At 42.3% G+C, this 27,183-nt stretch overlaps 1 protein-coding gene across 33 annotated transcripts in view; it reads left to right on the forward strand.

Annotated features, from left to right (window-relative positions):
* The first annotated feature begins 2,454 nt into the window (after positions 1-2,454).
* MAP2 (microtubule associated protein 2) overlaps positions 2,455-27,183 on the forward strand; it is a 231,797-nt gene continuing 207,068 nt past the window's right edge. For 17 of the 33 annotated variants that reach the window (XM_030277969.4, XM_030277975.4, XM_072931655.1 and 14 more), the window contains exon 1: positions 2,456-2,623. The gene's annotated coding sequence lies outside the window, so the exon portion shown is untranslated. Of the gene's footprint in view, positions 2,624-27,183 lie in introns of all 33 variants that reach the window. The other 16 variants (XM_030277938.4, XM_030277937.4, XM_072931648.1 and 13 more) reach the window with 2 other exon arrangements.

The following is a 27,183-nucleotide window of genomic DNA, read 5'->3' on the forward strand; positions in this document are numbered from 1 at the left end:
AAGTCCTCTGTATTTGACTGATCAGACTTCCATACAGAGATCCATAATTCAGTATCTCAAAGCTATACTATAAAACTCATGGTTTATGAGGTACTGCAATTTTTTTTTTCCTTTATACAAAAAAATCTTTCCCCACTATTGCTTAGTGGAAAGATGCTTTCTGATCTCTGTATGAATATTTCTAATAAAAGTATGTGCATGCATTTTAATATCTCTAACATGAATTAAAATATTTTTTTCTGTCTTAAAACACTTAGTGTCAACACTGCTGCTGAATATTTCATGTGAAGATAATGTAATTTGATTAGATAATTATCTCAGGGGAAACGGTGACTGCCATTTTTTCTGTGCTTATTTTTCATCATCTTTGATGATTGTTTTTAAAGGAGAGATGCACCTGAATGACTAACTTCTAAGACTCACCTTCTCTCTCTCTCTGTCTCTCTCTCCAGGCTGCTGCTGAAAAGAGACAGGCTGCTGCTATGCTGCATCTGAGCTAGAGGCGTTGGTTCTCTGTCACACATGGAGTATTCTGAGCATGTCTCTGGTTAGTTACACACCCCTCTGATCTATAGGAATGTTTATGGACAGTGCACAGTGTATTGTACATGTGTCTTTCCATTAAGACAGCTTTTAATATTTTCCATGATACCCATTGCAGTATTTGTTTCCAATGAAAGTATAGACTGTCCTTTCCCCTTTTAAATATTGTAAGCTTTAAATTAATCTAATTTCCATTTGGATGAAGTTTAACTTTTTCTTCTTGATCAAGTCAACTGCTCGTTCCCTCTCAGGGCTGCTTCTGATTAGACTTTATGTTAAGCCTGCATTCGCATTATCTAGGTGGTGAGAGGAAGGGCAAAGCTCCTGTGCTTGTGGGGAGAGCTCCTTCAAGGTCTTTGTGTGGATGCCTAGGCCTCCAAGGAGAGGCACAGAAAAAAAAAAAAAAGCAGGAGAAAGGCACTGGATTGTCTTCAGGGTATTGCACACACTGGCGCACATGCCCTGAACCACTGTCTTTCCTCCTGGCAGCCTGGGAGAAAGACTGACTGCAGCAAATCCATTTTCTCTGAAAGCATCTCTGGAAGGATGTACATCACTGATGGTGAGTAACAAGCAGGGAACATGACGCCTTTGTCACTTTGGCAAAATCCTGCTCCCTTTTCATGGCACTGATTTACAGACTAAATGTGAGAAAACAGCAAATGTGGGAAGTTCTCTCAAACAGCTTGAGGAGGGCTCAGGAAAAGTATTGGAAGAAATGTTTGTACTCTTCACTCTTTTAAAATGAAAATTTCCTGATTTACAAATACATAAAAATACTTAACAAAGTACCTTGGCCTTCCCAAGTCACTTCATTAACACTGACGTACCCTTCACATGGAATATATGTAGCAGTTACTGAGGGTCTTTATGAATGAAGAAACAGACGCAAGGGCGGGACCTAGGCTTTCCTGAACCGCATTTTGACCACTCAGTCTAAGACCCATATGGCCCAAATTACAGATATGAAATATTCTAGATAACCTGCTAAAACCCACAAAGAAAATCCAGTGCTCAGTACTCCTGAAAATCATGCTTGAAATCAAGCTGGCTACCTAAAATTAGTTTCATTTGGGAAAAAAAAAGTGGATAACTTCCCAACAGTGATGCAGCAAAATGCAACCAAACTGAAATTAACATTAAAAGTTTTTCCACTGCAGTATGGGTGATAGTGTGCAATCCAGGTCCCCAAATATAAAGATATTTATCTTCACTGAATCAAAGGACAGTACCTTCAAAACATTATTACAGGCTAATACATACATTGCACACTCAGCATTTTTGGTTAAGATTCCAACAGACTGACTTTTACAGTCATGAATTATTAATAAACTAAAATTTGCTTAGGGAAATAGAAGTGGTAAGAAAGCAGCATTTTATTCTTTCATCTCCAGCACAGGTGGGTTGAAATGACGTGGCTGTGGCTGTAACAGGTGAGATGAGCTGATGCTGTAGCGATACTGTGGGAGGAACGACTTTGGAGTATAGCAACTGTAATGATGGACACCCTGAGGGGGCAGTTCAGTTGGAGAATGTGGTAAGTGACAAAGTAATAGCATATCTTTTATTGCCCGATTCCAGGAAATGGCTGGAAAGTAGCGTGGAAGTGAGCAGCAGCGCGGTGTCTGAGGGTGTTGTTAATGTGTTGTTTTTCACCGATCTCACTGTTATTTGCTGTCTTTCTCCAGAAGAAAATGAGGAATTAGACTGGATTTGCACCGCTGGAAGATCGAACGGAAATCAGGTGAGGGGTTTGGGTAAGGTTTCCAGCAGCAGCAGTGGGGCAGGGCGGCACGGAGCGGCCCGCGGCCGGCCGTCCCGAGGCTCGGAGGCTCTGCAATGCAGGGGCCGGGCGGGGCGGGGCGGCAGCGAGGGCCGCTCCTCCGGCTCCTCGGGCGCGGGGCCCTGCGGGAGCGGCGGCGGGGCCGGGGCGGGGCCGGGGGCGGGTCCCGGGGGCTCGCGGCGCGCAGGCGGCCGCGTCCCGGCGACAGCCCCGACAGCGGCGGGGCGGGTCGGCCTGAGCCGGGTGCCCTGCGTCCTCCGTGTGCCCGCCGGTGCCGGCAGCCGCCGTGGCGCTCAGGTGAGGGCCGTGCCGAGCCCCGTCGGAGACGGAGGAGGGACGGGACGGGACGGGCGGGGGCGCGGGGCCGGCGCCGTTGCGGGGCGGGGGGTTGTGTGGGCAGCCGCGCGCGCTTCCCGCCTTGCGGCTGTGGCGAGCCCTTTTTGGGGACACCCCGGTCCCGAGGGTGCTCCCTTCCTTCCTCCCTCCCTCCGTCCCTCAGCCCCTTCTTTGGGCTCTTCAGCCCCGATCCAGAGCGGAGTTCTCCGCGGGTCGCCGCCGCCCCGCCCCACCTCCCGGAGGTAAAAATGGAGCGGGGCGGCCACCGGTGCCGCCCGTTTTACCTTGATGGGTGCGGCTGCCGCAGAGCATCGCCGGGCTGCAAACCCCTCCGGGGGATGCGAACCTCTGTCCTCTCCTGCCCCCACCCCTAAGCTTCTCTAAGGGGATCTGCGCGGCCGAACAAAGAACGTTGTGTGAGGCGAGGGCTGTGAGCGCTGTTCGTTTGCATCGGGGAGAGGAGGAGGGAAAAAAAGCCCACCTTAAAAAATGATTCCCTGTATTGCACGGATCGGGGGGAAAGCAGCCGTGCACGGGAGCCCAGCGGCGAACAATGCCTTTTTATGCAGGAGAAAATGCTGTAAAATGTGCCTGGCTCAGATGACTGCAGGTAGGAGCCGTAGGCGTGTGCTGCGCTGCGCTGCCGCGGTGCTGCACCGAGACACCAAATAAGCCTTGATCTGTCCTGTACTCGTTCGAGACACTCCGAGCTGCCCTTTGCATGAGATGTGCTTTATGGAACACCTTCTGGAAAGAAGGGGGTGTGCCGCATGCCGGGAGAATTGCTCTCCCTACCGAAAGATACCAACATGGTCAATTTCCCTGGGTTAAGCAGGAACTTTCAGTTTTCCTCTGAATAAAAATATTCTCTTGTGTTTCTGGTGGATTTTCATGTAGGATTTCTTCCTGAGACGGAGGTGTAGGTTTTCACTTGTAAGTGACCATTAGCATAGAGGATAGCGCTTTAACCTAGCAATTAACAGAATGGCAATTAACATAGCATTAACATGCAGTACAATGGGATGTATGCACACATATGTTGCAAGTCTTACTTATTCTAGGTCTCCAGCATCAATTTTCATAATTTGTCATGTCTCTGTGGTCATGCCAATAAATCATACTCCATCCTTTCTTAAAAAATCACTGGCTGTCCAGCATTTTTACTGCCTTATTGTTCAGAAAACCTGTCCCTTTTGTTTTCAGAAGGGTTCTTCCATGCGAGATTGAATCGCGTATTCTTTTGGTTCTGTTTCTTCCCATTTTCTCCACAAACCTTTGTTTTCTCTCCATGAAAGAACCTGTTTCTTTTCACCTGTGCTGATTTAGACTGGCAGGGATGTCGAGACTACAGATGTCATAGCTGAAAGACTCAAGAAGAGGCTCAGCTGCAGAATGTATTTATTTTCTAGAGCTTCTTTCCCTTCCCTTCTGACTGAATGGTGTCAGCATCTCAGCCCTTGCCTGGGAAGGGAATGTGCTGAGAGGGCACGGCATAGTGAAGTTGCCCCTGTCTTACGTCATAGATCACGAAGAAGTGATTCATGAACCCTGAAAGACTGGGCACTTCCCCTGAGCGTGCTGCAAGCTCTCTCAGCGTAAAGGCAGTCCAGTTCAGTTTGTGGATGGTTGTTCATTTCTCCAGCTGATGTTCTGAAAGCGTGATAATGTACAACGGAGCCCGAACTCACCTGGGTAGTGCCTAGGACTGGGAACCACCAAATGCCTCACTGTCTCTTTCATTTGCAAGACACTGATGGTGCACTCAGCAGTGGGTAAGACCTCAGTCTTCTTGTGGGACCAGTTTCCTGGAGCTCAGGCATTTACAGGTGAGCTAAAGTAATGCACTGAAAATAACCCCAAGTGGCTTTGAGAGGCCATTCTGCATGGTAATGAAACACGAAGGTGAGCCCTGGCACAGGGAGGAGGAATGATTTCAGCAGTGGAGCATGGTGCCATAAATTCTATCTCTTCTCATCTTTTCTTATCTCATCAAGGGACGGGATTTGGTTTTTGGAACTTTTCAGTTTGTTGCACCCGTATCGGATGCTTCCTGTTGGTGTTTGAGAGAAGCCAAAGAGCTGTCATCCTGAGAATTAGAAGTTGCTGTTCTTCTGTGGAGAGTTTTAGCACACTGGAGGGCAGGACATTGTACTTATAATGCAGTTGGTTATGTAAAGCAGTGTTTGCAGCCTTGATTTAGAGGACTGATGTAATTATTACGGTATGTTATATCATACCCACTTAGTTGTGTTCTTTAATGTGTGGGTAATAAAGAAATACTTGTAATTTAATGACCCCTGAGGTGCTGTGCCTAGGCAGGAGCAATCTGATCACAACAGTCCCAAAATGAATTGCTGCATTCTGTGGGTTAAGAATTCCCTTGTTGCTAGATGTTTTTTCCAAAAGCATACCTTTGCTTTCCGTCTGTCATGCTCCTTTCTGTACAGGTTACCCTTTGCTAAATCATGTATCTAAATTCACAGAGGAAACATTTGCTATGTATGCTGACAGAGTGGGCTCTGGCCTCTCTAGCTCTGGCACTGTGCTCACTTAACTGTCTGTGGAAGTTGCCAGAAAAATCTAACCACAGAAACAGGGCTGAGGCCCATTGCAGATTCTGCTGGGCTCTTTCAGCTTCACCTCCCAATGTGGCATGTCATGCACATGTGTTGGAGACAGATTTGTTTTCTTAATGGGGTTGGAAGAAGTCTTGAGGTTGTGAGGACTTTATGACGGAGGCTTTCTGACAGTCACCTTTAGATTACTAATATCTCTACAAAGGCACAAGGTACGACAGAGCTTGTAACATACCTGCAGCAGATGAAGGATCTTAAATCTGATCTGCCATGGTGGAACAAGTGATAATCAGCTTAAGAAAGGAAAATAAAAGCTCTGCTGGTGCTTGAAGCCTGAGTTCCTTACAGATCTTTTGCCTACAGTGCAGGCAGTGGCTGTGCTGAGAACTGATCTGGTAAAACTGGCTCACAGTCAAAGAAAAAAAAATCCACCCCTTGGCTTTATTTGGGTTTCAGAAAAGGCATTTCTGGCTGCAGGACACTTGAAGCTGAACTGAAGCCTTAACTAGAAAGGGATTAGGGATTGTTGCACTTTAAATGCACACAAATAATTACCAGAAATTTGGAAAGGTCTAATAGGAGTCCTAGGACTAGGTGACTTCCCAAGGTCCTTTCTCAGCTGAGTTATCTGATGATCTAGATGTTTTGGGTTTTGTGCTATCTTTAAGTCCATGTGTGCACTTGATGAAGAAATAAAAATATGCATGTGCTGATATGTAGACTTGTTCCTTAAGACTCAAGGATGCTTGTTTTGGTCCATCTGTATTTATTCAGTTCAAACACATGCTTAATTGTGCTTAAAAGTCACCTCTAGGCATGTTTAAAAATTAATCATGTTTTTACAGAAAATAGAACGTTTTTTATAAAAAGAGGAGGAGGATATATTCCTGGTATGTGGGCTCAGTGTTGCAAACCCCTTGATGATATTTAGAGATACCCAGTAATTCCAGAGAAAGCATGGAAATGTGCAGTGTTCTCTGATACCACTACATGGTTTGTCTCTTCCCAAACACATGTGCACACGTGAAGGCAGAGTATGGGTGGGTCTTGACATATTTAGGGTTGGTGCTTTTTCTTCCATCCTTCTGCTTCATGTACAGGTGTGCTCATTAGCAACAGTTCTGTACTGCATCTCAGTTAATAAGTAAAAACAGCATGAGACTTATTTCCATGGGGTGGAGCTGATTTAGAGGATTGGTGCTGGAAAACAGAGACAGTTTAAGCTGCCTTCCTCAGTAAAGGAAAAAGCTTTTATTTTGTGGGAAGGTTTAATAGCAGGTTATGCTTCTAAACTATACAAGGGTGTTTTAGAGGGACGTTCAATGTGACATTTGTAATTGCTTTCTAGGTATCAGAGGAAAGAATTGATGTATCCATGGGGTTAATTTGGGTTGTTGTGGCCACAAGGGTCACTGTACTAGCTGTTAAGAGGATTTGAGGTCTTGATTGACCCATTTTACTTTAACACTAATTGTTTGCTGTTGTATTAAGGAAAAAAGATGGGCTAATCCTTATGGTTTTACACTCACTGCCGTTTTTCCCTACAGCAGTCTCACAGATGAAACTGATCTTTGTTCTTTTGTCTTGACTGGGGAGGTGGCAGAAAGGGATAACAGACATCAGCTTCAGAGCGTTAGTGTTTGTACTCAGTATCCTGCATCTTTGTTAGGGTGCCAGTTTGAAAGGAATTATGGTGAAAAGCTGTGGCTTGGTCAGTTCTCTTTGTTTTCTGCAGTCTGTGAGACAGTGCTGGTTGATAGGCTTGACCAGTGTAATGGTACACTGTTTCTCTTTTAGCATTTTTAAAGTACATGTTTTTCTAACATTCTGTGATGTAATGAGACTGTTTATTACACCACAGAAAAAAAATTTATTTATTTTAGCACATGATGCTTCCAGATAAAATATATGTGTGTTTCATATAGTATAAGGAAGACAATGGCCTTATTACAACCAACAGGGTTAAGTGGTGAAAATCAGAAACTGTGATGAGTTCATGGAATCTGACCTGACTTGCACCATCTGGAAAGAGACAATGCCATTTGCAGCTCTGTTTTATGATTATTGAAAATCTTGGGTACTTTTTGCCATCAGGGAAATAATCAGTTTGTACCTGACAATTCTTAAGTTGTGAATTTGTAGGTAGAATTAAGGTTCTCTAGCAAATTTTGCTCCTTCATTTAGGCTTGGCACTTGTGGGTACGAGGAGTTGAGGAATATTTTTTGTGTCAAGCCCCCAGCAAGTAGGAAGATTTCTTTCTTTTAGTATTTCTAGTATTTCTAGTCAGATTGCAGTAGCTAATCTAAGACAGATTGCAGTAGCTTCCAGTGAGTAGAGTCTATGAAAAGTTACTTTTCTCTCTGTGAAACTTGTCATTTTATTCCCTGAGAGAGTTTTAAATTAAGTTTCAATAATATTTGCAAAATTAGCTGTATTTAAAGTATATGCAACCTCTGGATAAACAAGATGATAGTCTAATCATGTCAGCTAACTTGGCAACATTTGATTAGAGGACCTATTGATTCAATTAACCCTGTGTTTTCACTTTGTTTTCTGGAGAGAATGATAGGGGCTGGTTTCTGGTTTAGAACTAGGAACTGTCAGTTCTATGTTTAGGAACATAGATTATCTCTTAGGACAGCTGCTTGGCTATACAAAACTTGCCATTTTACCTGAGATTCTGGTCTTGGATGAACAAAGCTAGGAAATGAATTACTATGAAGGTTCTGAACACAGATTGGGGTGTGCTTTTGAAAACTCCTGCATTGGTCCAAATTTCCACTGCTGGGCCAGAATCCTGTATCTGCTGGCTGTGAGCAGAGATGGATTGGCCTCCTCCTGTGTGTCTCAGCCATGGGTGTGCCTGGAGGTGCCTCAGCTGAGTTTGAGGTACAGCTAAGTTGCTCTCTTTTTGTTCTCCTCACTTTGTGTTGAAGGTATCTGAATAGCTTGTGCAACACGTGCAATTGCGAGGTGCCAAACAGTAAGTGCAAGGACAATCTTTTCTCTGGGAAGGCTCAGAGTCTGAGAGGGGCTGTGAAGAAAGCATATTTTCTGCTGTGAAACAGGCTGAAAGTGTGTGTTAAAGACCCTTTGATTTTAAGGAGGATTCAAGTGTGTATTTGAATTCTGGTTAGCTGGAAATCTGGTTAACTTGTTTTAGCTAACCAGATCTTCTCGTGCCAAGTTACTCTGTTTTCCACAGCAGCTCCTCTATGACCACCAGGTCTGAGCAGATCTGATCCCCTCGTGGGGACTTTGGCCAGATCCAAGGACATGTGCTGTGCCAGAGCCTACTGCCAATACTTGGTAATGTTAACATGCTTTTACTGTCTGTTGCTTTGATTTGTAGAAGTATTAAGTTTTCTTTTATAGTTCTTTTGAAAGTTTTAAAGTTCTTTTAAAAATTTTTTATGCCTTCTGATGTTTACATATTTCTACTGGAGTTTCTCACACACTGTTCATGTAAATAATGATTGTTTTGTATTCTTCTTTGTGGGAGGAGAGAATTGATGGACTGTTGGTTTGACAAGTGTGGTTGGAGAGATGGCAATTTCATCCTCCAATCCACTGTCACTTTTGGAATTCTATATATTGCGAGGTCAGGAATAAAATTGGCTCTTTTTCTCTTTTGAACTTACCAGGCTTCTGTATACTCATTTCATGTCCAATAGCGACATCTGTCCCCTGGCTGATTGTTGGACAAAGAGACCCCACAGTCTTCTAATGCCCCTACCTGATTCTTGCAGCTGATGTGTGATGTCTAAGGTGTGCCTAGGCATCCATTCCTCTTCTGACCGTGTGGTATCGCTCAGACAGCAAAGCTTCTCCTTCTGTTTGAAGTGCTGTGACTATGGCTTGATGACCAGCAGCTGTATGTTCATGTGTAGGTTTCTGCTGACAGACTCCTGCTGACATTTCCCTGGCTGCTGGTTCCTGATGTGCTCTCAGGTGCTGGGCTGCTCCTCTTGCAGGCTGTGTTACAGGGTGTGCCGGGCAGGCAGCCCGCCCTGCCTGTTTGCAGCAAGACTCCAGTCATGCGTGTAGGCATTTGTCTGCTTCCCTTGAGTATGCTGAAACTAACACTAGCTTTTATTTCCATCGGCAATTGGGGGATTGTTCAAGGAGGCTGAGGGAAAAAAAAAATCCCAAGGGCTCAAAAAGGAGATATGCAGGAGTGGAGCTGGATGATTTGGAAAGGAGGAGAACAGACCTTGCTCGAGGGGTGGTCTGGATGGTTGGTCGTTCATATCCCATCCTTCTTGTCTACCTGTAGCTTCAGGTGGGATGGCATCAGAGATGAAGGCAGCTGTGATGTGTGGATATTCTCAGTTCAGTCAGAGAGAAAAAGAGAAAGATTTCTGCCCGGCTGAGCCTGGGAAAAAGTCTGAGAGGAATGTAAACAATCTATTATCTTGCTTTCCATTCATATTGTTTATAGATATGTTGTACCACACTGACCTAAGTCCAGTGTACCAATCAGGTAAAATGTTTTTACTTTAAGACCAATGGAATTAATGTTCACGATGTTCTCTATAAATAAAGAGAGAAGTGCTTTTAAATAAACACTCATTCTGCCTTCTGAAATCGTGCAAGTCATTTCACCTGTCCCTGGCTCAACAGCCAGGGACAGTCAGTGATGGCCCTAAGCTGCTTGGATATCCTGTCCTCCTTCAGTGCTCCCCTGCTACCTGTATTACAAAATACGTAGTGCAGGGAGGTAGCCACAATAATAGAAGGGATATTTCTGAAATAAGAGCGTCAGCTCCTCCAGATTTGTATCAGAGTTCGTGATTTGCACTGTTAGGGCAGTGCTTGTGCCAAAGGTTGCTCACAGCATGCTTAGAACATACTTGGAGTCAGTGTCTGTGTTGCCAGGAGTCTAGAGTAGATCCAGGTATTCAGGGTTGTGGCTAAGTGTGTCTGGAAGGATGTGCCCATCCTGTATCTATTGCAGCATGACTGATTTTATGTCCTGTAAAGAAAATATCTTCCAGGAAAATGACAAAGAAACATATAAATCAGGCAGAAGGAAGCTCTACATGTGTTTTGTTTGAGGGAGATAAAATATGTATATTTCTTGAAGTAGTAAATGGGAAGTTGGCAAATTTGTGAGAGGGTTGTCTTGGTTTGAAAGACAGGTGGGAACCTCCCTTGGAATAGAAAGTGTGACCCCTTTCCCTCCAAGTTACTATAACTTTGAAGTCAAGGGGCTTTCAGGCAAAGATATGGGAAAAGAAATAGCAGTTCTTTACTTGTATGTATATACATGTATAAGAAGGCGAACAGCACCCAGCAGGGCCCAGGCCCGGGCCCAGGCCCAGCCTCTCTCGGCGCTCAGGCCGTCCCCTTCGCTGCAGTTCCCAGCGCGGCCACCAGGGGCGCTGCTGGCTCCCGGCCGGGCAGCGCGGGTGCAGCCATTCCCCCCGCCTGCAGGGGGCGCTGTGGTGCGAGCTCAGCCCCTTGCCCTCATGGCTAACGGCGGAAGGGATGGAAAAGGCGCTTCCTTCACAAACCTGTGGGGCAGCCGGTCCCGCTGTCCCTCTGGATGGTGAAATGGGCTGGAACAGGAACAGCAGGGGCAGGCACACCCCAGAGTGGCAAATAAAACACAGCAGAAACTCTGCAGCCGTAGCAGCAGCTGTGGGATGTACTGGCAGGCACAGGATGCTGTGTTGGAGTGTAGTGAAAGAGCCCAAGGCAGCAGCAGAAGGCAGCGGGGCTGGGCAGTGGCAGAGGGGCTGGGCAGGGGCAGTGGCAGCAGGGCTCCTGCAAGCAGCCAGGAGAGGCTCCCTCAGAGTGGGGAGGTGCTCAGAGCCCCAGGTTTTCCCCTGAGGCACCCCAGTAGATGGTGAGGATCCTTTCCAGTGCAGTCGGATGTTACTGAGGTCCCAGTTCACCAGCTGCTCCTACGAGCAAAGGCTCACCTCTGGTAAAGAAGCGGCATTATAGGGGCTCAAGTCCATGGTGGCAGTGAATTCTCCCCATGGTAGCAGCAACTTGACCTTTCTCTTCTGATCTGAGAGTGAGCGAGGAGCTGAGCTCAGCCCCTCAACCCCCAGCCAAAATCTCGCTGTGTCTTTGCCCTTCCCAAGAGGAAAACCTCCCAGCTAAGAGTAGCCAGCTGCACCCTGTCCCCTACCTTGGCCACTTATTTTGCCTCTTAAATACCAATTGTTATCATGTCTTAGGGAGCAAATAGGACAAAAGTCCCTGAGAGAAAGAAAAAGAAAATAAAAAAAACCCTAACCTCCAAAAAGAGTAATTAAAAAAGAAAAAAAAAAAAGAAAAGCAAACAAATCCCTGTGTGTGTGTGTGGAATGCTTAATAACCTGATTCATTCCGAAGAGCAAAGGATAGAGTGTGGTAAATAAGCTTTCATTCCATGTTGTTCTGCAAAGTTAAGCTTTCAGGCTGTAGAGAGCTGGTTGTGCTTCTGAATAAAACTCAGCAGAATATTGAAGTTAAGCATTTCTTATTACCCACATGCTATCTGTTACAGCATATAATAAATTTATGTTTAAACTTTTAATAAAAGGCATTTTGTATTACTGCAAATTAATATAGATATAGCTTTAGTCTCCACCGGTTGCCAAAAATAGCAGAAGTGATTTATAGATAATACTTACTGTCTTTTATTTTAGATAATTTTCAATGGCGTGCTACTAGTGTTGCTTAAAACATTAGCAGTATTTTTAATGCAGTATTAAAAATTCTTCTAAATGTCCATTTCAGTACAAATGGTTGAGAACACTTTTTGTGGAATGCATTTAGGAAAAAAACAGTCCAACTGTATGCACTTAGAATGACCTTGAATACTCTTTTCTGAGCAAAAAAAGCTGAATTCACTTAGGCTTTCTTTTCCTTCACTTGTTTTGGTCCACTGTATGCTTCCAGCGTCACTCTTAGCAATAAATGGAATTAACAATTTGTTGCAAAGTTCTAATTGATAATTACAGGTGCTTGGAAATTAGAAACACATTTCTTATTTTACCTTATTTATGATATTGATACTTCAGATGCTGGAATGTGTGTTTATTTAGATGGTTATGCTGGTATCAGGATGCCAGCACTGATCTGCATCATTACCTGTAATTATCAATAGGCACATTCAGTTGCCAAAGGCACAGTCAGACAGGGCTTTCCACCAGCCAGCCCTGCAGACCGTGAGTCTGTTCAGAGACTGACCTTTGGCTGGGTGCTGACTTGTGAGAGTGCTGCCAGTGCTGCTTGATGTGCACTGAGCAGCTGTAATTATGGGCACTTCTGTCCTTTGATTCATCTGGACTGAGTCTTTGAGCTCTGTATTGTAAATTCAAGCTTTATGACCCTTATAGTAAGTAAGTAATATCTGCTGAAACAATGCCTCATTCAATGCTTTGAAATCTTTTTATGAACTTGATTCTACTTTTTGTTTTTTAGCATGAATGTATTTGTACACTGCTATTTATGAGAGTAGTCCTTGACTCGAATTAATTTTTTTTAAAGATGCTGACAATGATAATATGTAATTGATGAAAAGTGTCTACTACCTCTCTGAGCCAGCAGATAAAAATGCTACTGGCTGATTTAAGGCAGATACTCCTGTTTTTTGGGTGGTGTCATGAAGTTTCTATTTTATTCCAGTGATGGGAACAGAACAACTTGGTGAATGTGCAAGCTGTACTTAAAGTAACTTGTTTACCCTTTAAATTAAGTATTTTAGGACTGAATTCTTTTACCACCTATTACAGGCAGGAGGAGGGAATAAATACTTGGAAAAAAATATTGGGCAAAACTAATGTATTCCATACTTCAGGACATGAATCCATGTTTACTACCAGGGTCAGAAAGACTTCCTTGCAGACACTGTATTGCAGGTTTGCCATTATGGGGCTTTATTCTGAAATATCTCTGTGGTTGGCACCAGGTGATCTGCCCTTATTGCTCTGCCAAACTCATGTGAATTTAAATACAGACGTTTCAGTTACCTGGAAGGTTTGAGTTATTTTTGTTTCTAATTTGTTTTATATACAGATAGAAACTGTAAATCTTTTTTCTGAAGAGGATGGAATTTTCTTCTGCATTTTAAGTTATTGCAAGATCAGTCTCAATGACACTGCTTATTCCAGTGTGCAGTGGAATCAGTGAATTGTCTGTATCCTGGGAGGAGGAGAGAATGAATGTTTTACCTCTACTGTGTGTTTGTGTTTTCTGTAGCAGTGTTTTGTGCCTTTTTCATGCTTGCCTAAGGGAGAGGAAGGTAAGTGAAAACTGAGCTTTCATCCAGTGAGAAAGTGATCTGCAGGCACAATAAAAAAGTAGGAAAAAAGAGATGAGAGAAATGTGCTATATTTTCACTTGAAAAACTAGTTATGGAGACTTGTTTCAGCTAGAGGTTAGAGGTAGGTTCAGAGCTGACAGGTCAGTAGGAATAGAATTTACCTGTTCCAGCAGCTGTTGAACAACAGATAAAAAAGAAGTGGCTATCTCCTTATATTCACCTCTTTTCACCATGCAAGCATGACATACATTCCTTTAGGATTCTGTTCCTTTCATGCCTTTGCAGTTGGAAAATCTAGTGGATTTATCTGCCCTACTGCTCTTACCTGCAGGCAAAGGTTGATCTAGATTGAAGTGTAATCCTCCTAGATTAATAAATAAACCCTGCCCCATGTCTGTGTCACTAAGCAGATGAGTAGCTCTTTGAAGAATGTTTTGAAGCTTGTGAAAATAATTTCTAGCAGAAACTTGCATTTTAAAAGATATTAAAATATACAGATAGTAAAATGAACAAGCAAGTAAGTGTGTCTCAAGAATAAAGATACTATATCTCTAGTCACTTGTTAACATTTCCCTTTCTGTCATGGATTTACTTCATAGCTGAACTTGAAAATCCTTCACAACTGGCACTGGTGCTGGGCAATTTCCCCTTCCAGTGTAGGTCTGTCTGCATTTATCTCTTTCAATTTGTTACCTTTCAGTTTAATCACTTATTTTGTATTGAAACATGGCTCTGGGCAGAGCTTCACGTAACTACAAAACCTGCTGTATAGCTAAAACTGTGGAAAAAGAACATGTGATATTCTTCTGCTGGATTTTGTTTTGAAACGAGATGTTGCTTGTTTTCTGAGGAGTTTGGGATCATGGGCAAGACAACTGTGGGATGAGCAGTGCATGTGAGCCTAGTGGGGCTCTGGGATAGTAGTGAGAGTTACTGGTGTGTCCATCACACGTGTGCTGTTGGTGTTGGTTTTAGGTTGTCCTGTTTGTTTAGGTCTTGATCCACAGTAGAACTGGAGAAGCTCTTCTGGGCTTGAAAGTGATTCCTTTTGAAATTTTCTGGGCAAATTTTTGGCTTTGTCTCTGTATCCACCAATAAATCAATCAGGGCCTGTTATATCCCCACAGGCAGTGAAGGCCTGGGGTGCCTGTAGATTGTGCTGAGGGCTGATGGGGCAGTGGCTCTTCAGGGTACTTGGGTGCCCAAGACCAGCAAAGCAGATTCCTGGCTATTGGGCAGAGGAGGCATTTTTGCCCTGTGCATCTCTGAGCAGCAGCTGTTTCCATTTCGTAACCTGCTAATTCCGAAGCACAGCAGGACCATCCTGACTCTGCAGAGTTCCCCAGGACAAACTGCTTTTCCATAGACTGGAGGAGTCACAAGGGCTTTTGTCTGCTGTAAAAATGAGTTTTCCCTGTCATGTTTGAGAAATACTGACACAATTTTTCTGTGCATGCCACTGACCATGTTACTAGTACATAACCAGTCTGAAACATTCCTGAGAACTGACTACTGCAAGTAAATAAATAAATATTTTCTGGATTTGGCCTGAAGAGAGAGAAGGTAGAGCTGAGCTACAGGCTGTGAGATGCACCTGCTGAATGCCATGGCAGCAGAGAGAAGCTTGTCTCCACCTGATCTTGCGGGGAGATGATGTGATGTAGCAGATGCTCTGCAGAGAGGAGCCTGGTGGACAAGTGCTGTTGAGTCTGTGCAATTAATTGTCACAAATGGCATCTGAAAAGGGACTTACATAGGCAACTAGTGGCTGCACTGGTGATGATGCTCAGCTGAAACAAAGCCCAGGGGTTGAAATGAAGCCCGTGCTGCCAATTGACCTTTCTGTGGGATAGAGGGTAAGCAGCCAAGAACTGTGGGGAGTGATGTCTCCCAGGAGCAAAAGGACATCCCAAAGACAATGCAACTGATTTTGAGAAAACATATCAGGAAAATTGGATCTACAGATTTGAACAGACTCTTGTTATGGGCTAAAGACTGTGATCTGACTCTAAATAGCACCAATGTTTTTGACCCTCAGACATGGGATGCTTCAGTTGTGGTACCAAGTTATGTGGGGTGACAGAGCGCTGGCAGAACTTTTGTGTCCATGGTGGGCAGTGTTTGAGGCGCTCATGGTGCACGTGGCGCCTGGAGACCGGAATAAGAAGGACGCTTGTGTCGCCTGGACAGTCGCACCAGCCCTTCTGCACCACCATTGGGTGAAACACAACATTCTAATCATAAGCTTGTCGGGGCTGTGGAAGGAGAACTGGAGAATGGCCCCTTTGCCCCCTGATTCTTTTGCTCCTGGGGGGCAGCCTGATCTTTTCCACCGCAATCCACATGGTCGATGGGCAGCGGTGAGAAAACAAGCTGCTGTGGAGGGGTATGTGGATTTATTCCATACTTTTCTGGTTGCTTACCAGCCCAATCAACCACCTAGATGGAGAGGCTTGCCTTATGGTATCATAAAAGAGCCCAGCAGCACTGGCAAAAGCAGCAGCGCATCCCTGCTCCCCACACATGGAAGGGAAAGGAAGGGAAGAAGCCTGACCAAGATGAACTGTATCCTGCTGACTACCTGCAGTGTTCTGATAGCTTCTTGTGATGGATGCTCCTGTAATAATCCTAATTTGAAAGTTGTCCTCTCAAGCTGAAATTCCATAAAACCATTAACTCATTTCTATATTGCTTGTTTTCAGTTCCTGTCTGTAGGCAGAAACATTCCCTTGTAATTTTATGTTATTTCTCAAGGATCTGTCTGTTGAATCCCTGTCTCCATTCATGGGAAAGATGGTTATGAGTTTTTGGGTGTTGTGATCTGTCTGCCTGTTCATGGGGAAAATAAGTTCTTGTGAAGTCATGTTATCTTGTGGAGAACCTGGGCAAACTCCAGTGAGTGAAGGAGACAAATTGTGAAATGCTAGGGAATTGAAATGGCACATATATTTCACTACTTTACCCTAGCTTTTGGTTTTGCTGAAAACAGTGATGTGTAAACGTAACACTTTAAGCTCTAGAGATGTGGCAAACCGATGTTACACGTTTTCCTGAATTTGGTAGATTGAAATACGTTCATGTCATGATTGATACCTTTTCCATGTGTATTTTTGCTTCCACCCTGTCCTGGTTTCACCGTACAGGTGAAATGTGAAAGATGTTCAGGCGTTCCGCATCATTTCTTGTCCGCTTTTGCAGCCCATGGAGTACCTGTCTCCATAAAGACTGATAATGGTCCAGCCTATACATCCAAACAGATGGCTGATTTTTTTAATTTGTGGGGTTGCACTTGGTCATGGGTATTCCACGTTCCCCTACGGATCAAGCAATTGTTGAACAGGCCCATAGAACTCTCAAGTCCGTGTTGTTAATATAAAGTCAATTTTGAAAATAAAGTTCACATGATCTAACCATACTGATAGGTTGTGTTGCTCCCTGAAAGAAATCAAATTACCCTGGTTATCCATCTTGCTTAGTACATTTTAAGTCGCCTGTTTTCTTTATAAATGATACTATTATAAAAACTGCTCTTACCTTGGAAGTCAATTTTTGGTTTTTTTTTTTTTTTTGGTTTTTTTTTTTTTTTTTTTTTTTGTGAAGTACACAAAGCATAGGGTCACAGTGAAAATGTTGCACTTCCTATTAACAGTCAGAAATAGTCCTGGCACAGTCTTTTGGTGATAGTCGCAGGGACATATATGTGGTAATAAACAGCCCTTCTAGGCTTTCTGCTGTGGGCTCTGAACTTCGCTGTGCTGCCGCTGACTTGCTTGCAATAAAGCCCTTGTCTGTGTCTTTAATGAGGGACTTTCCTGAGGTAGAAATTGCCTTCCTTGGAATTAAGGGAGGAGGAGTGATGTGTATTGTGAAGAAAAGCTAAGCCAGGAAACACCTGGCAACCAGATGGCCCCTAGCATGCTGCATTGTACCCACACCTTCATTAAGGATTACTTTGGCTGTCTCTGGGTAATAGATTTAGAGGTTTGGGGTCACAAAGAATTAGAAAATTGTAGCCAGTTGCAATTAAACATGAGTTATTTTTAGAGGACAAAGAACTGAGCTGAAAGCTGAATTAGAGCTACTTGAAATGTTAGGGCTCAAATACTAGGGTGGCATTTTCTAGGTGACTGACAAAGTAGCCCATGCACTCCAGTGAGAGGCACAAAGCCACCCAGGGTGGTGACAGGTGGTCTAGAGATGGCAGAGCTGTGAGTAATGACAGTAATGTGCAAGTGACATTAATTCTACTTCCTCAGGGCAGCTGGTGTTAGGTACTTCTCCCTGAATATTCATGTGTGCAACAGATAAAGGTTTCTTACACTATTAGTAGAATAGAACTGTGTTTGCACTGTGATTTGCATAAGCCTGGCTCAGTATCTTACACTTATGTTTTACCTACATTTAATTTTGTTTTGTGTTTCACCATCAAAGTGCCTTCAGTCCAAAAAAGGCAGGCTCAAGGTTATAAACTTTTCAGGTGAATACATAAGAATATTAGTAGGGAAATAGACATCTGGGCAGAACAGTACACAGCACCTTTTTTTGTGTTGTTGACCACTTGGCAGTACTGGGTGGTGCGTGGGGGTCAGGAATTCAGGCTGACCCTTGACTCACTTGCCCAGAAGCGAGCAAGAGGAAACTGCTCTCCCTCCTACACCCTCAATACTCACCTGCTTACTCCAGCAGGTAAAAAGAGGCATGGCAGTACTGAGATGTGTGGGTATGTTTTGTCTGTCTCACAGCTGCTCTGGGAGACGCCTTTTCTTGAGGCAGCTGCTCTCTGAATAAGTGTAGGCACACGTTTTTGGTGATTGGGAGTAGGGCTGGGGCTGAGCCTCATCCCCAGTGGGTTCAGCTGTGCAGGACAGGTGAATGATATTGAAAGTAACAAGCAATGGAGTGCCCAGGGGCACTGAGCAACCACCAAAGGGAACAGAGGGCACATAGGGGCACTGCAGCAACATGAGGGGTAGAAAAGGTTGGGCTGAAGATAATAAAGAGCAGATGCCTGAAGCCTTCTGGAGTAAGGTGTATGGGCTGATGCTTTCTGAAATTGTGTGGTGATACTCTGTGCATCGTTGCCGTCTCAACTGTGACATGTGCTGTGACAAATAAGTGGCCCAGATCTCCTTTTTTTTTTTTTTGCTGAATCCAGGACTGATTGATACTACCTTGTAGCTCACCTCCTCCTTGCCCTGCCTTGAAAGGTTTTTAGTTACCTTGGGAGAATAACACATGCCAAAGAAACTTTGCTAGTCCAGGCGCTGTGTAAGTGTAGGTTGCCTTCCTTACAAACACTTTGGAGCATCTTCAGGAAGCCTGAATAGGTTGTTCATAACTTTCATTCTCATGATGTTGATGCAATAATGAGAGCCTTGCTGGCTTTTATTCTGTATATTCTTTTGAGCAGCTTCTTTACAGAGAGTGTATCTCTGTCAGTTTAATGTTAAAATGTTTGTAAGCACAACTTGAAAACACTTACAAATGGAACACAAATTTAATTACTTGTTAGCAGTAATATCAAAGCTTATTGTGAATTTAATGCAGTGAGTTCTAAAGAGCCCACCTAAAAACCTTGCTTTATGAATTGCTTCAATTTTTAAGTCCACATCTGTGGGGTTGGTTCTACAGCTGTGATCCTTGTTAAAGACAATCTAAATTTCCATTATGCAACTGAAGTGGGTTTTTTTTTTTTTTTTTTTTTTTTTTTTTTTTTTTTTTTTCCTTAAAAACAAGCCAATGGTCCTCTACCACATGGTATGGGGCAACCACATAAATATGGAACGACTCTCTTGAAAGGGTGGATCAAGTTGGTCAGTAAGTCTTTTCATTTTCTTGTCTCTCTGACTCTGAAAGGTTATATGGCATTTATTTTACCTTCAGGAGAGGAAAACTAAATCTAAGAAAACTAAAGTTCTTGAAAGCTACTGCCCCAGGTTAGGCAGTCCTTAATCTTAATAGTTTGGTTCGCAAAGAGGCAAAAATATTCTTTTGCTGTCTACTGATGTGTCTTCAACCAGCAAAAACCCCACAGCAACAGCTTGGAAAGGAAAGCAGGGGGAGTGTGCCTGAAGGATTTACTGTGCTGCTCTTGGTTTTCCCTTGAGAAAAGCCCAGCTGTTTGAAGTTGAAATTAAGATGTAAATCATAAATTAGGCATAACTAGGGTGCTTCCTTTAGACAATGTCTGATGCAGGCAGCTTTGGTTTTAGGAGTATGCAGGTTTTTTCAGTGTTTGAGCAGTGAATGAGGGAGGAGATAATTAGCAATTAACATATTGTGTTGGTGCTCTCCAAAGTTGGGACAAAAAACAGAACATGAGTTCTTTTTCCCCAGGAGTCCTGCTGCTGATGGTGTGTAAATCTGATGAAGACCTGTAATTCTACATGTACAGAATTCCTGCTCCAGTAATGCATTGGTATTAAAATGAGCAGAAGGTCTTTCTGTATTTTGTGTGCATTTTGCAGAGTTGGAATGGGTAAGTCCTGGGATGTCTTGCCTTGGTCAGGTTACCATGGGCCTGTCAAAGTGCTAAAGAGCTCTGTGAACTGGGTTGCAAGGTGGCTTGCCTTAGCTAGGAATCTTTACTTTGTTTCTGCTGGGTTTTCTTAGTCCTTAAAAGAAACATGTTTTGCAGAAACATTTGAAGTAGTAACACAGGCACAATAACCTCATTTTTGTCAGGGAGCTGGAGTTCCAACACTGTGTGGAACTTGCCAGAGGCATGACCATGTATGAAGCAGTAGAGAGAGTTTAGGTTGGAATGGGCCTAGGGAAGCAGGCTGGGACTCATTCCCATCTGGAAGCTGAGTGACTGTGGTGTTTGTTATTCTTCAGTGTTGGGGTTTTGGCACCTGTTTTCACACTAAATCAGCTCTTGAGAATGTTGTAAAGGTCTATAAATGCCTCTGTAAAGGTGCTTAGGACTCTCTGCTTTTGTCCGACAACTTAAGGCTCCTCATTTCTCTTTCTCCCTCTTTTTTTCCCCTCTCTCACCTTTTTTCCCCCAGAAGACTTGTGGTGTAGTGTAGGGGATGTTAATGACAATGTTAATGACAAAATAGTTTTAAGACTTCAAACTTACAACAAATTAATAGTAGTAATTATTGTTTACAATACTACTTTTGCTAGGGAATGTCATGAAATACTGAGGTGTATCACACAGACATTCATGGGCTAAAGAGTTCGTAAGTGGTCTTGAGTTTTATGGCTAAGGCTGACATAATTTTTCAATCTAGATAAAGACCTCTTTCAGCCTAGCTTTTAAAAAGTGTTATGAAGTGGTCTTGTGTGTGATTTAATCAGGATCCTGTACATTGATGTTTACTTTGATGGCTCAGAGACAAAAATAGCATTATGCTTTAAAATAGTGCTTTTTTACATTGTCTAGCTTAATATATTAACTAGGGAGGCAGAAAGCAAAGCAGATGTTTGTTTTCCCTTTTCCCTACTGAAAAGCTATTGTTTAATATTGGTTTTGCCATGTAGTTTTTTTATGGCGACAACTGGCGAAATCATGCTGTTAGTCAGATGGAAAAATGCATCTTTATAAAATGTCATTTGAGATACTGGAAAACTCCTAGCTGGGCTAATGTTCTTATTCTAAGCTAATAGCTTAGATACTTCCTCAAGTTTCCTGGAGTCATTTAATGGTCTACTTTAAGTTCTGTATTTGTGACTCTTGAGCTATGACTCGGGGATTTAATTTTTCTTTTCCATTTGGGGCAGAGACTAAAATAAAGATGATTTTCTACAAGTGCCCAATCCTGAATTTGACAATTTTGTAGAGAATGACTACATTTCTATGAAAGTTTTAAATGAACTCAGTCCTTTACTAGAGAATTATTCTTCATAATGCTATCTGTTGCTTAGAAAAAGTCTTCAGGAAGTCTTTTCTTCCCCCAAAGTGCTCAGGATATTAAAAACTTTTTTATTAAAAACTATTTCACTGTGAATTTAATTGGAGAGCAGGAATACAGGATAGAAAAGTGATGATGTGTAACCTAGAGCCGCCTGTTTGATTCATTGAAAAGAAGTATGTATTATTAATTATCATCTTCCATTGAAAGAGCTTCTGAAGGCAGATTAAATATTGTGGGGAGTTGTTGTCTCAGTTGTTGCTGAGACATTCTTTACCTAGAATCCTCAGAAGAATTAAAGTCTGCTTTATATTTGGTTGGTAAAGTTAGTACAACATTCATTTTATAACAAACCTTATTCAATGCTTTAATTTATTCTCTACAAAGCTTGTGGGAGGAACAGTAGTAACTCGGATGAGATTTTTAGTGATTTTTCCGTAATTTTCTAGAGTGTCCTACAAGTGAGCAGCATAGAAACCTTGCTAAAAATTATGGCATAATTACTGATGCATTGGGATTTATGAAGGGATTTCTTGCAGAGCAAGGACAGCATATAACAAAATTAATGGCCTGCCAGCTTTAGATTTTTTTTAAAAGGAGAGAGTACAGATCCTTCAGTGTCACTTGCACATTATCACACGTAACTTGTGTGGTGATTTTTGGGAAGGATGAAGGAGACTTCCTACCTGTTTAGACCATGAACATAAGCTGGCAAATTAATCTAAAAACATAGGTGTGTGAATATGCATGCAGATGAGCATTCACGTGGGTTTTGTTCTGTACTCATTGAAGCAGCAGAGAGAGGGAGATCAGTTTGTGCTGGGTATGAAACTGCAGTGTTTCAAAGGTAAATGACATTTCTATTCACTCTTTCTTTATATGATATTCTATGGTCTTGATAGTTAAACAGTTAAACCTGGACTGTAATCTCTAGAAAACTTTTTATGAGAGTTATTTTGCAATAAAACAACATGCTTTATAAATCTTGATGTGTCAATGGAAGGTCACCTGCTCTAACATCAATCAGGATTTACTCTCTAGGTACAAGTGAAATCTGTGCCTGAATTACTAATTGTTGGACATAAGATAATTTTTAGTTACTAAATCTAAGTTTTATTTTGGTATTTTCCAGTCAAGACAAAATCTGATTTTGGGTGGTTTTTTTCAGTTGTGATTGAGGTCCTTCTCCTTTAGCAAAAATCAGGTATCTTGTGGCATCAATGCCAGCCTGTTCTTTAGGGATAGCAAGGAGCCTGTGCTTGTAGACTGTTGCAGGATTAACACCTAAAGTGTGGTTATTCCCTTTCCTGCTCTTCAGACAGTCATACCCAGCTGTGGCACTGTCCTCGGACCTGTCAAGCCTTGAGGGCAAAACTTTGCTCAGAACAACCTGTGTTAGGAGAAAATCTGTGGGTACATATTTCAAAATTGTATGTATTGTAAAAAACACAGGTTTTAGTGTGCTCTGAAACTGGCTCTTAAATATGCAGGGAGAACTATGTTGATGCCAAGGGATCTAGAGAGGAAAGGCAAGCTTGAACTGAGCATTTTGTCTGTGTTCTGTGGTCCTGGACTCCTGTGCTGTTGTCTGAGGTAGATGATTGTGTATCTCTTTGGGCAGGCAGGGGACTGCTGCCTTTTAGGAGAAACAGCACTTCATGGTCCTGGTCCCTCTGTTCTCCAAGGATGTCTGGGTGATTTTGTTATTTCCTTCATGGATTTCATCTCAAGAGTGTTGCTTTGGTGCAGGTTTTTAAAGCCCTCACACTCTTCCCAAATACATTGGTGATAACACCATGTACTGTCCAGGTACCTGTACAGACTTCCTGATTGATAAATGTTCATTAGTTCATATCATGGACATTAATCCCATAAGCCAGCTCCAATCAGCAGCTGAATTGGGGACAAGTCTCTCTTTGAGCACAGAGTGCATAGAATAGAAAAGGGCAGGTCTTAAATCAGTGTGTAATTTAATTGTTTTGGTTTTCTTGAAGCCTTGAAGCAATGCAATGCAGGTTTTTGAAGCTGACATAACAAAATACTGGGATATGCTGCCAAGTCCATGTGGGTGGAAAAAAAAGAAGGTGTTACTGATTTTTATAAACACTTGTGTTCTCAAGAAAGAAAGAAAAAAAGGAACAGACTTTCCCAATGGTTCTTTGAGAATGTAAATGCTATGAGTATTTTGGTCAACAGCAGAAATGGCATTTCCTGTGCTGTCTTCTTTATTGCTCAATTGCCTTGTCCTAGTTACATAAGTTGTAGTTTATCAACTGGAGCAGATGCATAGAAAACCAGTTGGAGAACTCTACGAGTCATTCATCACCTTCTCAAAATTTCCAGATGAATTACTCATACTCACAGTTGCTGTGAAAAGAGACCTCAGGTATTCTGCATCAAAGCATTGAAGTTGTATCCTTTCACCTGTAAACTAAATATTTTCTGCCTTATATTTGATGATATTTAGGTGGAAAACTTGAAAATTAGCACAAACATCTATAGTTTTCCACAGAGACAAATCTCAAAAGTTTTTAGCAATTGTGTGACTCTTTTTCATCCTTGATAAAAACCTATTTCTTGGAGTGGTTGGAGACAAATTAGTTGTCACACTTACATTTATACTTTATGTCGTGAGGGATGCTTGTGACCAGCCTACATTAACCCATTTGCTTTACAACAGCATATTGATCAGTCCAATATAATGTTTTATTTACATAACCAAATCTAAAGAAGATACTTTTTATCAAGAGATTCTATGTGTAGATGATTAATTATGACAGATGTAAATAGTGTTCAAGTAATTTTGAATTCTTTAAAAGGGCCAGTGACTTTTAAAATATGTGGCAGTGCACAGTGTGGCCTGGAAGTGGAGACTCTCTAATGGCTGTTCACTTTGATTTGTAGGAGAAGAGCCTGGATTCATAGCACTGTCTGCTCTCCATTCTGGGCCTCTTGCTAGGCTGATACAAGATGGCCCTCTAAAAATGCTGAACTTTTTATTAATCTTATTATTGAGTGCACTCTGCATTAAAAGAGTGCTTTGCTGTTCAGAGCTCTAAGGTGCTACAGAGCAGGGGCAACATTACTTGAAATAGGAATGGCCAATTCAGTTCCAGGCAATCAAAGGAAGGAGATGTTGGAAGAAAACAAACTAAAAGATGGAGCAGAGGACACAGTGTTTAGAATAGCAGAAATGTGTGAATCTGTGAGGCTCACTTTATATTGCATGTGTCTGTTTGTGGGAGCAGGGATTTAAATTGTGTAGTGACTTTTGGTGAATTGGCATGTAAATGCAGGAACATGCTTGGTTTTGCTGCTTATTGCAAGCCTGACCTGAAGTTGTTAGCTGTGGAGCTGTTGATCCCAGCAGCAATAACAGCCTGTTGTAATAATCACTGGATCAGGTGGTGGGACTGCTAGGTCTTGTTTCCTTAAATTGGCCTGGTAGTGCCTTTCAATCAGTGGCACTAGAGTGAATAATAAACTCGAGATTTGTCCTGGTATCCTCATTGTAGGCAATAGGTCTTACAATGTAAGTTATTAAATTACTGTAGATGAAACACCAGAGAGATTGGTCCTTGAATCCCTTGGGGACTGTGGAATTGCAAATTAACTCCTCACGATTTACTTAATCAGAGCATGTATTTATTTTCTCAGAAAACCTTCTCTTGTGACAAAAGTTCATGGAGCGGCTAATTGGAACAGAGGTACAGCTGGGACTCTCCGCTTCCTTCTGAGAGTAGCAAGCTCCTTTTGTGCATTTCTGTGCCAGTTCTCTGTGATGTACTGATATGTAAGGACTCTACATTGAACCTCTGTCAGGGGCAGATGGGCCCAAAACTCCTCAGCACTCACTATGGGGAAAAACTACTCTGCTGACACAGTGCCTCATAGATAACGTGGCTTGCCCGAGTTTCCAACATGCTCTTCTTCGTTCTTCTCACTATAAATAATGCTGCAGGTGATATTTTTGTTACTGTTACTTGTCTTTCAAAACAAAAATTTCTACTCTTTCGTGATATATTGTAAGGTGATGTCTCCAAGTTCATTGGATCTGTGGTGTCAACTACAGTTTGTATAGTTTAGATTGTAGGAGAGCTTTAGAGCACGAGATCTTTTCTGCTAGTCTGAAAAATGCAGATCCTCAAAGAAAATGAGTATAAATGTTTGGCTCTTCTGTGATCTCTTGCCTTCTACATACTTGCAGGTGTGGATGTAGGGGCCGAAACCTATAAGGCTGATATTTTGAAGAGGATCTGAGTGAAATGTAGTGGGAATTGGGATGCACACAAATCCTGAATTTTTTTGTACCAAGCCCAAAAAGTCATGTGCAGCCCTTGAGGGCTGGCTGCTGCCCATGTAATGTGTTCCCTCATATGTAATCCAAGTGAAATGTTTTTCTTCTGAGCAGCTCAGTGTCTGGGTGGATGACTGCATGGAGCTGTGTGAGGTGGATGTTCAGGCTGCCCAGGTGCCACCTGGCTGAGGAACCTGTTGTCCTCCTCCCAGTTGTCCCAGAGAACTTTGGCCTGATGTTGATGTCCTAATTTCCTCCATGCAGTGTAAGTAAGGCAAGAAGATAAAAGCTCTTAGGTCTTGAGTACAGGGACAATGTTTGTCCTCAGAAAGTGTGTTGTTATTTCAGCTCATGAGATAGAATGAAGGAAAATGAGGCCTTAGTAGTCATAGTTAAATTTTTATTTTGAGAGAAAGAGACCATGAGGTGAATGTGTCACTCAGTTTACTTTTCATAATGCTCATTAAATTTATTTTCAGTGTATTTGCATTATGTTCAGGTTATCTAATGAGCTTGCAATTACTCCTTCTCTTTTTTTGTCCCCAATTCTCATCTCTGCTATTATCACCATGAAAAAAAAGCATTCTATAGCAATAGGTTTGCTGCTCTAAATGAAAGGAGTTCTTTTTAACAAAAGTTGATTTAGTGGCTGAAACCAGAAGAGTCATGTATTCTGGATCAGGTGGCTGTAGTGGTGAAGACCAGCTGACACAGGTGTTTTTTGTTTTGACCTTAGAGACAAGTATTTTTCTGATCAAGAAGGATATGCAACGTTAGGAAATCAGGAATGATAACTACTTTAACATCTGGTGTCAACCCAAAAAATCAAGTGTGCTCAAATATCAGAATATTATTTTTCTGTAATTAAGACTGTGTTTCCATTGTAAAGACTTTCAGTATCTGTAGGGATTACAGGATAATAATAACTTGGCAATAAAAAAAAGGAAAGAAATATTTGCCAGTTGAAAGTTGGCTTCAGAGATATTCTCCTGAGTATATTTTTTTTTACCATATCATAACAAAAATAAATCGTTATATTTAGAGTATTTCAGATAAAAAAATTCCTAGCAGTCTGTCATCTGGGGTTGAATCTTTGTAATGAGAACTGCCATCTCAAAAGAAGAGATTCCATTTTGGTGTTTAAAATGCCTGTGGGTTTTTTTTTGGGGTTTTTTTTTTTTTTTTTTTTTTTTTGTTGATGTTTTGTTTTTTTTATAAAGCCTCCTTAGCTATCCTGTAGATTGCAAACAATCTGTCTCTAAATCCTAGCTCTGCTGGAAGTGCTGGGAAGTGAGGTTCCTGGGAAGTCCTGGCATGCGTCTGTCTGCTCCTCTAGGGACACAGGTATGCTTCAAGTTGTGTCCTTGCATGCCATGGCTGTTAGTGAGGGCTGGCTTCTTCATCATGCACAGGCTGTGACAGTGCCACGTGGATGTATGCTTGTGGATACAGATCCTGATCCTATGCTCTGGAAAGAGCCATTCTGGTTCCACTGGAGTGCTTTGAAAAGGAGTGGATTGCTCTG

The sequence above is a fragment of the Taeniopygia guttata genome, chromosome 7, assembly GCF_048771995.1.
Source record: "Taeniopygia guttata chromosome 7, bTaeGut7.mat, whole genome shotgun sequence".
NCBI lineage: Eukaryota > Metazoa > Chordata > Aves > Passeriformes > Estrildidae > Taeniopygia > Taeniopygia guttata.